The sequence below is a fragment of the Neophocaena asiaeorientalis genome, unplaced genomic scaffold (genome assembly GCF_003031525.2).
Source record: "Neophocaena asiaeorientalis asiaeorientalis breed wild unplaced genomic scaffold, Neophocaena_asiaeorientalis_V1.1 scaffold100, whole genome shotgun sequence".
In the NCBI taxonomy this organism is placed as follows: domain Eukaryota; kingdom Metazoa; phylum Chordata; class Mammalia; order Artiodactyla; family Phocoenidae; genus Neophocaena; species Neophocaena asiaeorientalis.
Window position 1 is genome coordinate 3,747,680 of NW_020173955.1, and position 13,655 is coordinate 3,761,334.

General features: G+C 38.5%; 1 long non-coding RNA gene across 1 annotated transcript in view; it reads left to right on the plus strand.

The window, feature by feature from the left end:
- Window positions 1–9,993, plus strand: part of LOC112404837 (uncharacterized) — a 20,780-nt gene extending 10,787 nt beyond the window's left edge. Inside the window, exon 3 of the long non-coding RNA XR_003004180.1 lies at window positions 8,774–9,993. This is a non-coding gene — a long non-coding RNA (uncharacterized LOC112404837). The remainder of the gene's footprint in view (window positions 1–8,773) is intronic.
- The last annotated feature ends 3,662 nt before the right edge of the window (window positions 9,994–13,655 follow it).

A 13,655-nucleotide genomic window follows, 5' to 3' on the forward strand; every position in this document is an offset into this window, starting at 1 on the left:
ATTCCTCCTCATCCTTTAAGACTCAGTTTACAGGAAGCCTTTACAGATTCCCCTGGCCAGATAGGCTATTTCTTCTCTGGACAACATAATAGCCAGCATATTATCTATCAGCCGGTTTACCACACTGAATTACAGTTATCTGGTCATGTGCCTGGCTCCGTTACTAAACTATAAAATCCTTGAAAGCAGGAAAACTTATTCCAGGTGGCTGGCACATAGCCGATGTTCAATATTTGTTGAATGAATTATCCTGTCTAGAGATTAGCACCTTTGTTTCTCAAGCCTGGTTGGGTTATTGAACATCCCACCAGGTCTGGTCTTTAGTGTGTTATATATCATACACCTTGCATTTGGATAGCTCTTCTGAGCCTACAATTGATCTAATTCTAAAACCATGTTATAACTATATCTATTCAGTTTGATGCCAAGTGTCTTTTTTATTCTTTCAACAGCAAGATTTAAAATGTTTAAGGCATGTTCTTTAGTATCAAGAGCAGTGGTTCTCTGCCTTACCAGATCAGTGTCCACTGTTTTATAACAGATATTTGTAACATCCCCTTTACTCCCGTGAATTGAAAATCGTATGTATAATCTACCTTCCATGTACGTTTTCAAACAAAAATAATGCCATAATAGCAATATCGAGGTGAAATAAAAAAGTCATTTATAAAAAATAATATTGACTTTGATATGTAAATGCTTGGGCATGACTACATTGAAAGACATAATGGGGCTTCCCTGGTGGCACAATGGTTAAGAATCCGCCTGCCAGTATAGGGGACACGGGTTTGAGCCTTGGTCGGGAAGATCCCACATGCCGCGGAGCAACTAAGCCCATGAGCCACAACTACTGAGCCTGTGCTCTAGAGCCCATGAGCCACAACTACTGAGCTCGCATGCCATAACTACTGGAGCCCATGTGCCTAGAGCCCGTGCTCTGCAACAAGAGAAGCCACCGCAGTGAGAAGCCCGTACACCACAAGGAAGAGTAGCCCCTGCTCGCCACACTAGAGAAAGCCCGTGCGCAGCAATGAAGACCCAGTGCAGTGAAAAATTAATTAATTTTAAAAAAAGACATAATGAAGTTTTCAAATGTTTGCACCTATACGTAGAATCACAGGCTCCAAATGCAGCCTGACACTGATATGTTGTATTGGTAAGCTGTCACAGTTAACAATTTCTCAACTTTTAAAAAGTTTTCTAATAAAACAATCTACTCTTGATTTACTCAGTACAGTCATCCATGGGTCTACATCTACAGGTTCAACCAAACACAGATTGAAAATGTTTGGGGGAAAAAATTCCAGAAAGTTCCAAAAAGCAAAACGAATTTGCTGTGCACTAGCAACTATTTACATAGCATTTACATTGCATTAGGTATTATAAGTAATTTAGAGATGATTTAAAGTATATAGGGAGGATGTGTTGTAGTTTATATGCAAATACAATGCCATTTTATGTAAGAGACTTGAGCGTCCAAGGATTTTTGGCATCTGTGGGGGTCCTAGAACCAATCCCTTTTGGATACTGAGGGATGACTGTAGTTGTATTACTGGGAAATTCAGTTTCTGTTAAAACCATGCAAAAAATATTTTGTGTTTATATGTAAAATGGAGTGGTGATCTAGGCTTGTATTATTATAATAGACTTTTCATCTACATGAACGTGAATTTCTGGTGAGACGTAGGTAAGTCATGAGGATGGTGAACAATCCTTAGCCATGCTGCACTGTCCTTTGCAGGGCATCTAGCATTCCTGACCACTCCTACAGTAAATGCCAGTGGTGTGGACTGTTTGGTCATAGAGTTCCAAAATATCCCCAGTGGTTTGGAACAGTGGTTCTTGAATTTTGGTTGTCAGAAGAATCACATGGGGAGCTTGTTGGGAATACAGATTCTTTGTCCCCGCTCCCAGAAATTCTGATTCAGTTGGTAGGAGAAGGGCCTTGGAATCTGTATTTGGTATTGACTACCCCAAGAGTGAGAGTGTCTTGAATAATATTTAATAGAGGCTGTGGAAAAAAGTCTGTTGAATTTTCCCTATTCCATACATAACTAAGGGCCCTGGCTTTGCAAACAGCACAGACCTTGGATTGTAGACAGTGGTACACTTCTCTCTCAATACTTTAATGTGCCTAAGCAGTTATTTTTATACTTCTCTGATAACCAGAATGATCCTGTTCATCAGATTCGTTGTGTCTCTTAGAGAATTTTAGATGAACATGACCACATTGCTTCTCTTTGATACCACTTCTATCCATAGTTTATGCAGATATTTTGTATCAATTTAGGCCACAAGGATGCTTTACAAGAAATTAAGCCTTATCAAGATTACACACTAGTCCCAGTTCGAATACTACCAGTCAGGACATACAGTTGTAATGGCCGGACTCAGCTGTTAGGAGTAGATTTTACCAGAACTCTTCACTGCTACTCTCCTGTTTACTTACTTCCTATGTGGGCATTGTTTGAGACCTCCAAAATCCACTTCCGTGGATTAAGAGGTTGTAAAAGACAAAATTAAAGTGAAAAACACGTCATAAAAAAATGAGGACTTTTGAACAGTCCTGGAACTATTTCCACTTTCTTCAGCATACTGAAGCATTCTTTGAAAATGGCTGCAATACTGGCAAGAGGAGGTAATGCTTAAGTAGGGTGGATGTCATTTGGCTAAGTGGAGAGAAGGGAAGGAGAGAAAGAAAGAAAAACTGCATGTTGGAGAGACCAGGACAATTGAAGCAGAGGGTGTGCAGCAGACAGTGCTAGCTGGCTTTTCTTCTTCTTCTGTATTAATTGTAGCTTGATATATGGTTGACCAACTACACTCTATCTCCCAGCTTCCCTTGGGTAGAAATATATGCCCACCCATTCATAGGCAGAGCCTTTCAGATGTTTAGCCTGCTTCTTTTTCTTTTGCCTTCCCTCAAGCTAATGAGAAGATGTCCTGTCATCCAGATTCAGTTCTAATATTGAGGATGTTGTCCTAGAAGTTAGGATCGAGAAACAAGATGGAAGGAACCTGTGTGATTGCATGGAGCCTCCCGGAACTCAGACATTAAATTGAGAAATGAATTTCTCTCTTTTCTCATCCATTGCATTTGGATCTCTGTGTTATAGCAGCTAGCATTACAATAACGAATATGAGTACGTGTTAGGAAACAGAGGGAAATAAGGTTAAAACCTGGTAATGGAGAGGTTAGAGGAGTAGTTTAATTTTGTCTCATAGGCATTAGAGAAATATTCCAAGTTCTTAAACTAGAGAGTGCTGTGATGGGAGCAGTGTTTCAGGAAAATCACACTGGTAGCATATAAAGCCTCCATTAGGGCTTCCCTGGTGGCGTAGTGGTTAAGAATCCACCTGTCAATGCAGGGGACACGGGTTCAAGCGCTGGACCAGGAAGATCCCACATGCCGCGGAGCAACTAAGCCTGTGCGCCAGAACTACTGAACCTGCTCTGTACAGCCCGCGAGCCACGACTGCTGAAGCCCATGTGCCTAGAGCCCGTGCTACACAACAAGAGAAGCCACTGCAATGAGAAGCCCACGCACCGCAAGGAAGAGTAGCCCCCACTCACCGCAACTAGAGAAAGCCCGCTTGCAGCAACGAAGACCCAACGCAGCCAAAAATTAAATAAATTTATTTTTTTTAAAAAAGGCTCCATTAAGCGGTTATTGCAGTGAAACAAATATGAGTCTGAAACAGACCAGGATGGTGAATGTGGAAATAAAGTGAAAAAAGAAGAGGAAGGAAAATAAGAGGTATTACAAAGAAAAGTAATAAGCCTTGGTGACCAACTGGATATAGGGAATTGAGAAGAACCAGAAGTCAAAGAAAAGTCCCAGATTTCTAATCTGGAAAACTGCAGATACAGCAGGAATTGCTGTCAGGAAAATGGAAATATGTAGATTAACTTCAAAAATGCATAAATCGTTTGGAGTGTGGTAGCAAACCCAGATCCTGCCATCATCAGTTTTGCCTGTTCTCCCTAACACCAGTCCCTAAAGTAAGAACCTATAGCTCTGAGGAAACCCTCCCCACTCACCTATTTTCATTTAAGGAACTGAAACGTGAGATTTGTGAACACCCAGAGAAATGAAATCTTAGTATGTGAAAACTCTAAAAAGCAGTCATAAAACATCCATTTATAAAATACCTCTCTCTTTTTAATCTTTACATTGTGAAGGCCCTATAGTTCTATATATGCTAGTTTTATGTGTATAGCACTGCTTGGAAGTATGACATAGTATACTAACTTGGTTTCTGTAATGGTAGTAATAATAGCTGGTGTTTCACAAGCATGTGATCCAATAATTACTTGCACAGATTTAGAATTAGCATTTTTCAGAACTGGTAATAAAGTCATCATCACCTTAAAGTCATATGATGTTTCTGATATGTCTCAACAGAGGACAGTTAAATTTTAAGGTTAGAAGGAACCCATTTTACACATGAAAAAACTGAGGGACAGAAAATTTTAGTACTATGCCCACGTCATACAGCTAGTTAGTTGCTGAGTTGGAACTTGAAACTAGACCTCCAAACTAATAGTTTGGATCTTTGTCCTGTATGTCACATTGCATTTCCAAATCTGATCTAAGATATAAAGCAATATAAAAAAAAATTTTAGCAGCCATAATCTTACTAATAAAAATGCTAACATATGGAGTTCTTAGCATTCACAGGCTCTGTATCTTTTAAGACTCTCATTATGTAATACTGTACATCAACTATACCTCAATTTAAAAAAAAAAGAAGACCCTCATGCTGTTTTCCCAAAAGTCCTCAATTGAACTCCATGGGAAAAGTAAAAATCATATTCATCGTTTATTCCCTACAGTGGTCAGTACAGTGCCCTGAGTATTGAGATGCTCAGTAAATATCTAATAAAATATAAATTGTTATACATTGCATCAGTCCAGTATTGATATGAGTAACAATTTATTACCACTGGGCATGAGATGCTATTAAAAAAGAAAGAGAAAGAGACACACACACAAGGCTTCAACTCTCCCTCCCCGAAGAGGTAAGTAACCATGCCCACAGAGAGGCATAATAGTGATTATATTAAGATAAATACCAAAATCACGGATTAATATCATAGAAGCAAGTTGAGCCAACCACTTAAATTATTCAATAATATGCAAAGTTCTTAAATTTTTGCTAAAATTTTTATTTTAAAATTCCATCCAAATTATACATATAGGGGACTTCCCTGGCAGTCCAGTGGTTAAGACTCTGCGCTTCCACCGTAGGGGACGTGGGTCTGATCCCTGGTCGAGGAACTAAGATCCTGCATGCCGCGCAGTGCAGCCAAAACAAAAAAAATTATATATATATATATATATATATATAAAACATTAAAGACAGTTATAGAAAAGAAGAAAAATGGCCTATAATTCTATCTTACTAATACAGATATCACCTATGTGCATGTGTGAGTGTGTATATGTGTTTCCTTCCAGGACTTTTTCATATACAGGCTTTGATTTCTTCTGCTATTACTTGATTATGGTAAAAAAATTAAAGCAGAGAAAATGAGAATCAGTTAAAATGACTTTACCTCCAACCCTGGGAAAAAATTATCCAAGAGTAATGGTTTGGAGTATATCCTCAGATAGCTTTTATTACATAATTTATATAGCTACAGCGATGAATACTATGCATACATAAAATTTGGTAGCCTTTTTTTTTCCCCACTTGATATTTATACCATCCACTTTGTCTTGTGTTGCTACATAGTTTTTATACTAAGTTCTTTCAGGAAGGAAGCTAGCTGGAAAATGGATGTCCTAGCAAACTGAGAATAGTTCCAAGGTTTGTAGGTCTTACTGAGGTTAAAAAACAGATTTTGTGTGACCATGGAGTGGGAAAGTTGGAAAAATAGGAAATTATGAGCAGAAAGTTGGGCTTTTTAAATTATTGCGTAAGAAAGACTTGTATTTTGTTATCTAACAACTGAAATTGAAGAAAGCATAATTTTCATCTAATAATAATTGTTAATATTTCATCTAATATTTACAGCAAGCTATCAAAATCTCTAATGAGGTTCAAACTGTATTAAACCTAATTTTGGATATTCCAGAAGGAACTTTTTCATTTTCATAGTAAACATGTACACATTTATTTTTATTTAGTACTTATTCAACGTTATAGATCAATATTAAGAATCATAAAGTTTTCTTTCATATTACTGGGTATATTTTGAGTATTTTTTTGCCTTAGACTTTTTAAAATTTAATTATTTTTATTGATGAATAGTTGATTTACAATGTTGTGTTAATTTTTGATTACAGCAAAATGACTCATTTATACACTATATACATTCTTTTCTATATTCTTTTCCATTATGGTTTATCCCAGGATATTGAATATAGTTCCCTGTGCTATACAGTAGGACCTTGTTATCCATCCATTCTATATATAATAGTTTTCATATACTAACTCCTAACTCCCGGTCCATCCCTCCCCCACCCCCCGTCCACCTTGGTAACCACAAGTATGTTCTCTATGTCTGTGAGTCTGTTTCTGTTTCACAGATAGGCTCATTTGTGCCATATTTATATTCCACATATAAGTGATATCATATGGTATTTGTCTTTCTCCTTCTGACTTACTTCACTTGGTATGGTAATCTCTAGGTCCATCCATGTTGCCTTAGACTTTTGATATGATCTTGGTATATCACTGAAATAGGAGGGACAGAGTACAATAGATCATGAAATATTCTTTCCTGCTTTGCTGAGCTCAGAAGACCTTCCCTTCTGTCCAACACTGTATCACAGTCACCTGGGACTCACAAAAGACTGCTTGTGCCTAAAGTCTCACAGAATCTACTATGAATACAGTATCTTTATCTTTCGGCTCTAACCCCTTCTGTGACTCCATACCATCATTAGGCTGATGATAGCAACGAATGCCATCCCATCTCCTCTGTTGCTTCCCCACCTGTCTCTTGAACACCCTTGCACCAGAACTGTTTCATACATCTGCAGCCACAAAATACATTTCACCAACTCGTGTGGAGGAAGTGGACGGTGAAAGTCACTCCATTTTTAGCATTTGTGCTCCACTGAGAATACCCTGATAATCCATGAGAGAAAGCTCAGCCTCTTAACAATGTGGAAGATGGATTAAGGGAAGTGGAAGACTAGAGGCAGGTGACCAGTAAGGAAAATAATTGTAACAATGGAGGGGAGAGAATATACGTGCTTGAATTAAGACAGTGGCTTTGGGGAATAGATAATTGGGAGACATAGGTAAAGAGAACTGCCAGGTTTCTGCTTTGAGCAACTGTATTAATTGTGGTCCCATTCAATGATCTAGGAACTCCACAGGAGGGGAATTTCTCCCTTTGTATTACATTAAATCCAAATATTAGAAAGCTCCCCATCTGTCATTCTTTCTTCTCTTCCTCCTTTTTAGCAGAATCTTGATTTTGTTTGGGTAATTCGCTGTGCTACAAATGCCAAGTGCATCTTTAAGCCAATCATGGTAATCCCATTCTTGAGCCACAGAGTGGTTTAGGAATGGGCAAATGATACATTTCTGAGCAATGTAACAAGATGGGAAATTTGCTAGGGAGATTCTGGAATAATTTTTTTTCATTCATAATAAAAAGAGACGTCTAGGAATTTACTGGACTTTGCTGTGTCTGCGAGTGACAAGTGAACTATAGAAGCCATTTTAAGACCGTGAGTTAAAAATAAAGCCGACATACTGAAGATGTTACAGCAGAAAGATTTAGAGGGAATCTGAGTTTTTCATGACATGGCTAGCTGCTTAAACAATTCTCTTATGGTTTAAGCCAGTTGAGTTGAGGTTCCCGTTGTTTGCAGCCCAAAACAATTTAAGAGCTATAGAACTGTCTCTAAAAGAAAGAATTCTAGCCAGCCTTGTAATCCCTTGGAAATAAGATCTTTGGAGCTGGATCGTCGATGGTCCAACCAATGGCTCAAAGCGGTTCACCCCTGAGAAAGTGAGCTGACTCTTTGAGGTCTGATCTCCTGGAAAATGGTCTCCACTAAAATATGTATTTCCTTAAAGTGGGTATTTAATTCTATCTATATTAAGACATAGTATTTTAATTTTCACTTCTGGTATTATATTTGCAGTTACTGTATGCATACTATTGCTCAAGACCACTGGCAGATTCAGAAATAGAAAACAGTGCCTAGGCCAATATGGAAGTTTACAGTTTTGACAAAGCCCTTGACAAAGAGTACAGGAAATAAAAGTCAACCAAACAGGAAGTAGGCAGAGTAGAACAGAACAGCCAGAAATATTTGGGTCTGGCTCAAGAATTAGTCTATCTGCAGAACACAAAAGTACCAAGCAAAGTATATGGAGCTGAAATCTTTAAATTGGAAACATTTTAAGGGGATTGTGAAAGAAGGAAAAAAAACACAAGGAAGTAAAAGGAAGAGAGAAATAATGTCTCTCACTGGAGTAATTATTGCATAAGCCAAAAAATGTCTTCTGCATAGACAATGACAGCTTTAGGAACTTTCTGCAAATCCTTTGACCTCCCATAAAGAGGTGAATTCTGTGGCCCCTCTCTGAATCTAGGCTAAACCTTAGTGACTGGTTGACCAGTAAACTGTGGCAAAAACTGATATTATGTGACTTCCCAGGGTAGGTCATAAAAGGTGGTACAGAGTCTACCTGGTTTGCTGGGCCCTGCATTAGAAACGTGAACTACTGTGTAAGAAGCAGTACCACCCTGAGACCACCGTGCTATGAGGAAGCACAAGCTAACCCATGCTTGTGCTTGCAGACAGACCATATGGAGAGACCTTCTGAAATGGAGAGAGATGCTCAGCCAGCCCAAGCTCTCCCAGTGCTCACTCTTCCAGCTCCTGGCACTGAATGACTTCAACTGCAGAACCTAAGGCAGAACCACCCAGTGGAGCTCTTCCTGAATTCTTGACCCACAGAAACCACGAGAGATAATAAAATGATTGTTGTCATTTTAAGCCAGTGAGCTTTGGGGTGGTTTGTTATGCAGCAATAGATAGCCGGAACAATAGATGAGATGATTTAAATGCTATGGCTCTTTAATAAGTAAGGAAAAAACTCTAGGACCATTAGAAGTCATTATAGCTAATTACTATAATGAGCTAGGTGAACTGGTGGTTTCCAATCAGAGGATCTGTTACCGATAATTAAAGCAAATAATTAATTGGTGAGGCCAAGTAATATTTTTTAAAAACCTTGACTCTGAAAGAACTTCACTTTATGTAAACATGAAATGTTTAAAGATTATGTTGTATTTCTCAAAGGCAATTTGTGTAAGTAGTTTTCTTTTTTTACCACTTCTTCTTCCTATTTCAGAGATTCATATTATCAACAAACTATGACAGATATTTGGGGTGATTCCTGACTTGTCACAATTCAGCAGCTCAAAAAGCTACAAGCTGGGAGGTTTAGGAACTCTATGGACTGAGTTCCAGTTTCCTGACCTCAGGACATTCAATCATGTAACGTTTCTGTAGGGTAAAGTCCAGGACATTTTTAGTCTACATGGGACATGCAGCCAGTGGGACCATATGTGTGAGCTAAATATCAGGATGGGAAAGATGGATGTCAGAGAAGTAAAAGCTTTTTATGGCTCACACCTCTGGTCTTAATTCATCTTGTTCTTGGTTTAAAGGATTGAAAGAAAATGAATAAAAATTAAGATCAACCAAAGAAAATGTAGAAAAGTAACATGGAAAATGTGTATGAAATGTCCAAATCCATAGACACAGAAAGTAGATTAATGCTTGACTAGGGCTGGAGGGTGTGGGGCTAGTGGGACATGGGGGCTAATTGCTGATGGGTACAATGAGTACGAAATTTCTTTATGGGGTGCTGAAAATGCTCCAAAATTGATGGTGGTGATGATTGAAAAACTGTGAATATACTAAAAACCATCTGACTGTACACTTTAATAAAGTGGGTGAATTGTATGTTGTGTGAATTATATTTCAATAAAGCTGTTATAAAAAAAGTAACAAGGGAAAAAAGTTTATGTCAAATGAAAACAGATATAAATCATAATTAAATGTTTTTGGGACTTCCCTGGTGGTCCAGTGCTTAAGAATCTGCCTTCCAATGCCGGGGATGGGGGTTTGATCCCTGTTTGGGGAACTAAGATCCCACATGCTGCAGGACAACTAAGCCCACGCACTCTGGAGCCCACTTGCCTCAACTAGAGATAAGCCCATGCACCGCCACTAAGACCCAACGCAGCCAGCCAAATATATATATATATATAGTGTGTGTGTGTGTGTGTGTGTGTGTGTGTGTGTGTGTGTGTGTGAAAATATTTTTTAAAAATGTTTTCACTGATGCTTAGAAATTTCCTTGGCTAAATGAGAAGACGTTGCTGAGATTCCTCTAGGGCAGAGTTTAGCAAACATTTTCTGTAAAAGGCCAGATAGAAAATACTTTAGGCTTTGCAGGCCAGGAGGCAAAACCATAAATACTATGTAGGAATTCATATAATAAGAGAGAAAACAAATTTCTGCACATTTCAAAATGATGATATTAAAAATATAATAATAATTGAGTATATATATTTTTTGTAATACAGGTCTGCTAATGAGAAAAATGGAATTCTTTTTTAGGAGACAACATTTCACTTAATTGAGGTTCAAAGTTAATGTTTCCTATCCTCAAATTGATTGCAAATTGTACCTCTGAAAAAAAAAAAGTTCTTAGCTCATGGGCCAAATAAAAAGTCAGTGAGCCAGTTTGCCAACCCCTGCTCTAGAGGACTAAGTTCCTAAAGGCTGGCGTATTAGTTTCCTAGGGCTTCTGTAACAAGGTACCACAAACTGGGTAGCTTAAAACAGCGGAACTTATTATCTCACAGTTCTAGAGGCCAGAAATCTGAAATCAACCTGTTGTAGAGCCTTGCTCCCTCCAAAGCCTCTGAAGGAAGATAATTCATTGCCTCCTCTAGCTTCTGGCAGCCCTACGTGTTCCTTGGCTTGAGGCAGCATAACTCCAAACCCTGACTTTATCTTCATATGGCTCTCTTCCCTCTGTATCTGTGTTTGTGTTTCTTCTCTTCTTATAAGGACACCAGTCATACCCTAATTCAGTATGATCTCATCTTAACTAAATATATTTGCATCGACCCTATTTCTGAGTAAGATCACACTCATTTGTACTATGGGTTAGGACTTGAATATATCTTTTGGAAGTATACAATTCAACCCACAACAGCAATGGATTTGGGCAGAGAGCCCTGGAGGATCTTTGGGTCAAAGATGTCCTCCTTATCATGTATTTCTTAGAACAGTGATGCTACTGATGAACGTCAGATTTGGCTCAGGTCTCATCCTAGGGAGCACTTGCAAACATCGAGCAAATAGAGAGCACCACCCTTCACGGTTCCCGCAGCTCCAAACCCTGGGACACTTATTTTTTTTATTGTTTTAAGGCCCTTAGATATTAGTCACTTTCATTTAAAAATATGTCACTTACTATTAGAAAAAAGGACTAGAATTCATTCTGTATTAGAATGAATGTTTCTTAGCTATTATTTTGGACTTCCTGGAAGCTTCATGATACATCTGAGACTTTAGAATATGGACAAATTTTTGTCTCTTTAGTTTGTCTCCCCCTTAAAATTTTAAGAAAAGCTATTACTAAGGTCTGGGCAAGAGTTACCGGTGGCTTGTACCAAGGTTGTAGCAGTGTTGATGGAGAGCGTTGGATGGATTAATGATTTGTTCATAGACAGGATCTGCAGTATTTGAAAATTCGTGTGTATAAGGTTGAGAAGAAGGTGTCAAGAATGACTTTCAGAATGAAATTAGAACACTCCTTAACACCATACACAAAAATAAACTCAAAATGGATTAAAGACCTAAATGTAAGGCCAGACGCTATCAAACTCTAAGAGGAAAACATAGGCAGAACACTCTGTGACATAAATCACAGCAAGATCCTTTTTGACCCACCTCCTAGAGAAATGGAAATAAAAATAAACAAATGGGACCTAATGAAACTTAAAAGCTATTGCACAGCAAGGAAACCATAAACAAGACAAAAAGATAGCCCTCAGAATGGGAGAAAATATTTGCCAACGAAGCAACTGACAAAGGATTAATCTCCAAAATGTATAAGCAGCTCAATGTCAAAAAAACAAACAACCCAATCCAAAAATGGGAAGAAGACCTAAATAGACATTTCTCCAAAGAGGATATATAGATTGCCAACAAACACATGAAAGGAGGCTCAACATCACTAATCATTAGAGAAATGCACATCAGAACTACCATGAGGTATCACCTCACACTGGTCAGAATGGCCATCATCAAAAAATCTACAAACAATAAATGCTGGAGAGGGTGTGGAGAAAAGGGAACCCTCTTCCACTGTTGTTGGGAATGTAAATTGGTACAGCCACTATGGAGAACAGTATGGAGGTTCCTTAAAAAACTAAAAATAGAACTACCATATGATCCAGCAATCCCACTACTGGGCATATACCCTGAGAAGACCATAATTCAAAGAGTCATGTACCACAATGTTCATGGCAGCTCCATTTACAATAACCAGGACATGGAAGCAACCTAAGTTCCATCTACAGATGAATGGATAAGTAAGATGTGGCACATATATACAATGGAATATTACTCAGCCATAAAGAGAAATGAAATTGAGTTATTTGTAGTGAGGTGGATGGACCTAGAGTCTGTCATACAGAGTGAAGTAAGTCAGAAAGAGAAAAATACTGTATGCTAACAAATATATATGGAATCTTAAAAAAAAAATTGTTCTGATGAACCTAAGGGCAGGACAGGAATAAAGACGCAGATGTAGAGAATGGACTTGAGGACACGGGAAGGGGGAAGGGTAAGCTGGGATGAAGTGAGAGAGTGGCATGGACATGTATACACTACCAAATGTAAAATAGATAGCTAGTGGGAAGCAGCTTCATAGCACAGGGAGATCAGCTTGGTGCTTTGTGACCACCTAGAGGGGTGGGATAGGGAGGGTGGAGGGAGACGTAAGAGGGAGGGGATATGGGGATACATGTATACATATAGCTGATTCACTTTGTTATACAGCAGCAACTAACACAACAATGTAAAGCAATTATACTGCAATTAAAATGTTAAAAAATAAAATAAACCTGGAAGCCGGCCCTCAGAAAACAAATAAAAAAGAATGACTTTCAGCATGAGCACTTGGGTGGAGAGTGGTTAGACGGAATGAAATAGGGAACTTGGAACAGGTTGGGGTAGAAAGAGGAAGAGCAAAATGACAGGACAGCTGTCTATATGGGTCTGAAACTGGAGATATACATTTGAGAGTGGTTGTTGGGATTTAAGGGGACCAATGAATAATGCCCCCTAACTTCTGAGTTCAGAAGCAACTTGAGAAATAGACCTTAGGGAACAAAACCTTAACTTTTGTTAATTGGTTAAGCTAGATTATAGAGTATAGTTTTGATCTGTAGACAAAACTGGACTTTTTAATATCTTCCCCGAGGACTTAACCTATTGCCCCGCACTGCTTATCTCCCTATTTCAGAAATAGAGCCTGCCCCAGTAAGATTGTATCATGTAGGAGAGACTACTACTCTCCTACTACGGGGAAGGACTGAGTGTTTCAGCAGGAAATAAATGGTATACTTAAAGAGGTAATTTAAGGGAATG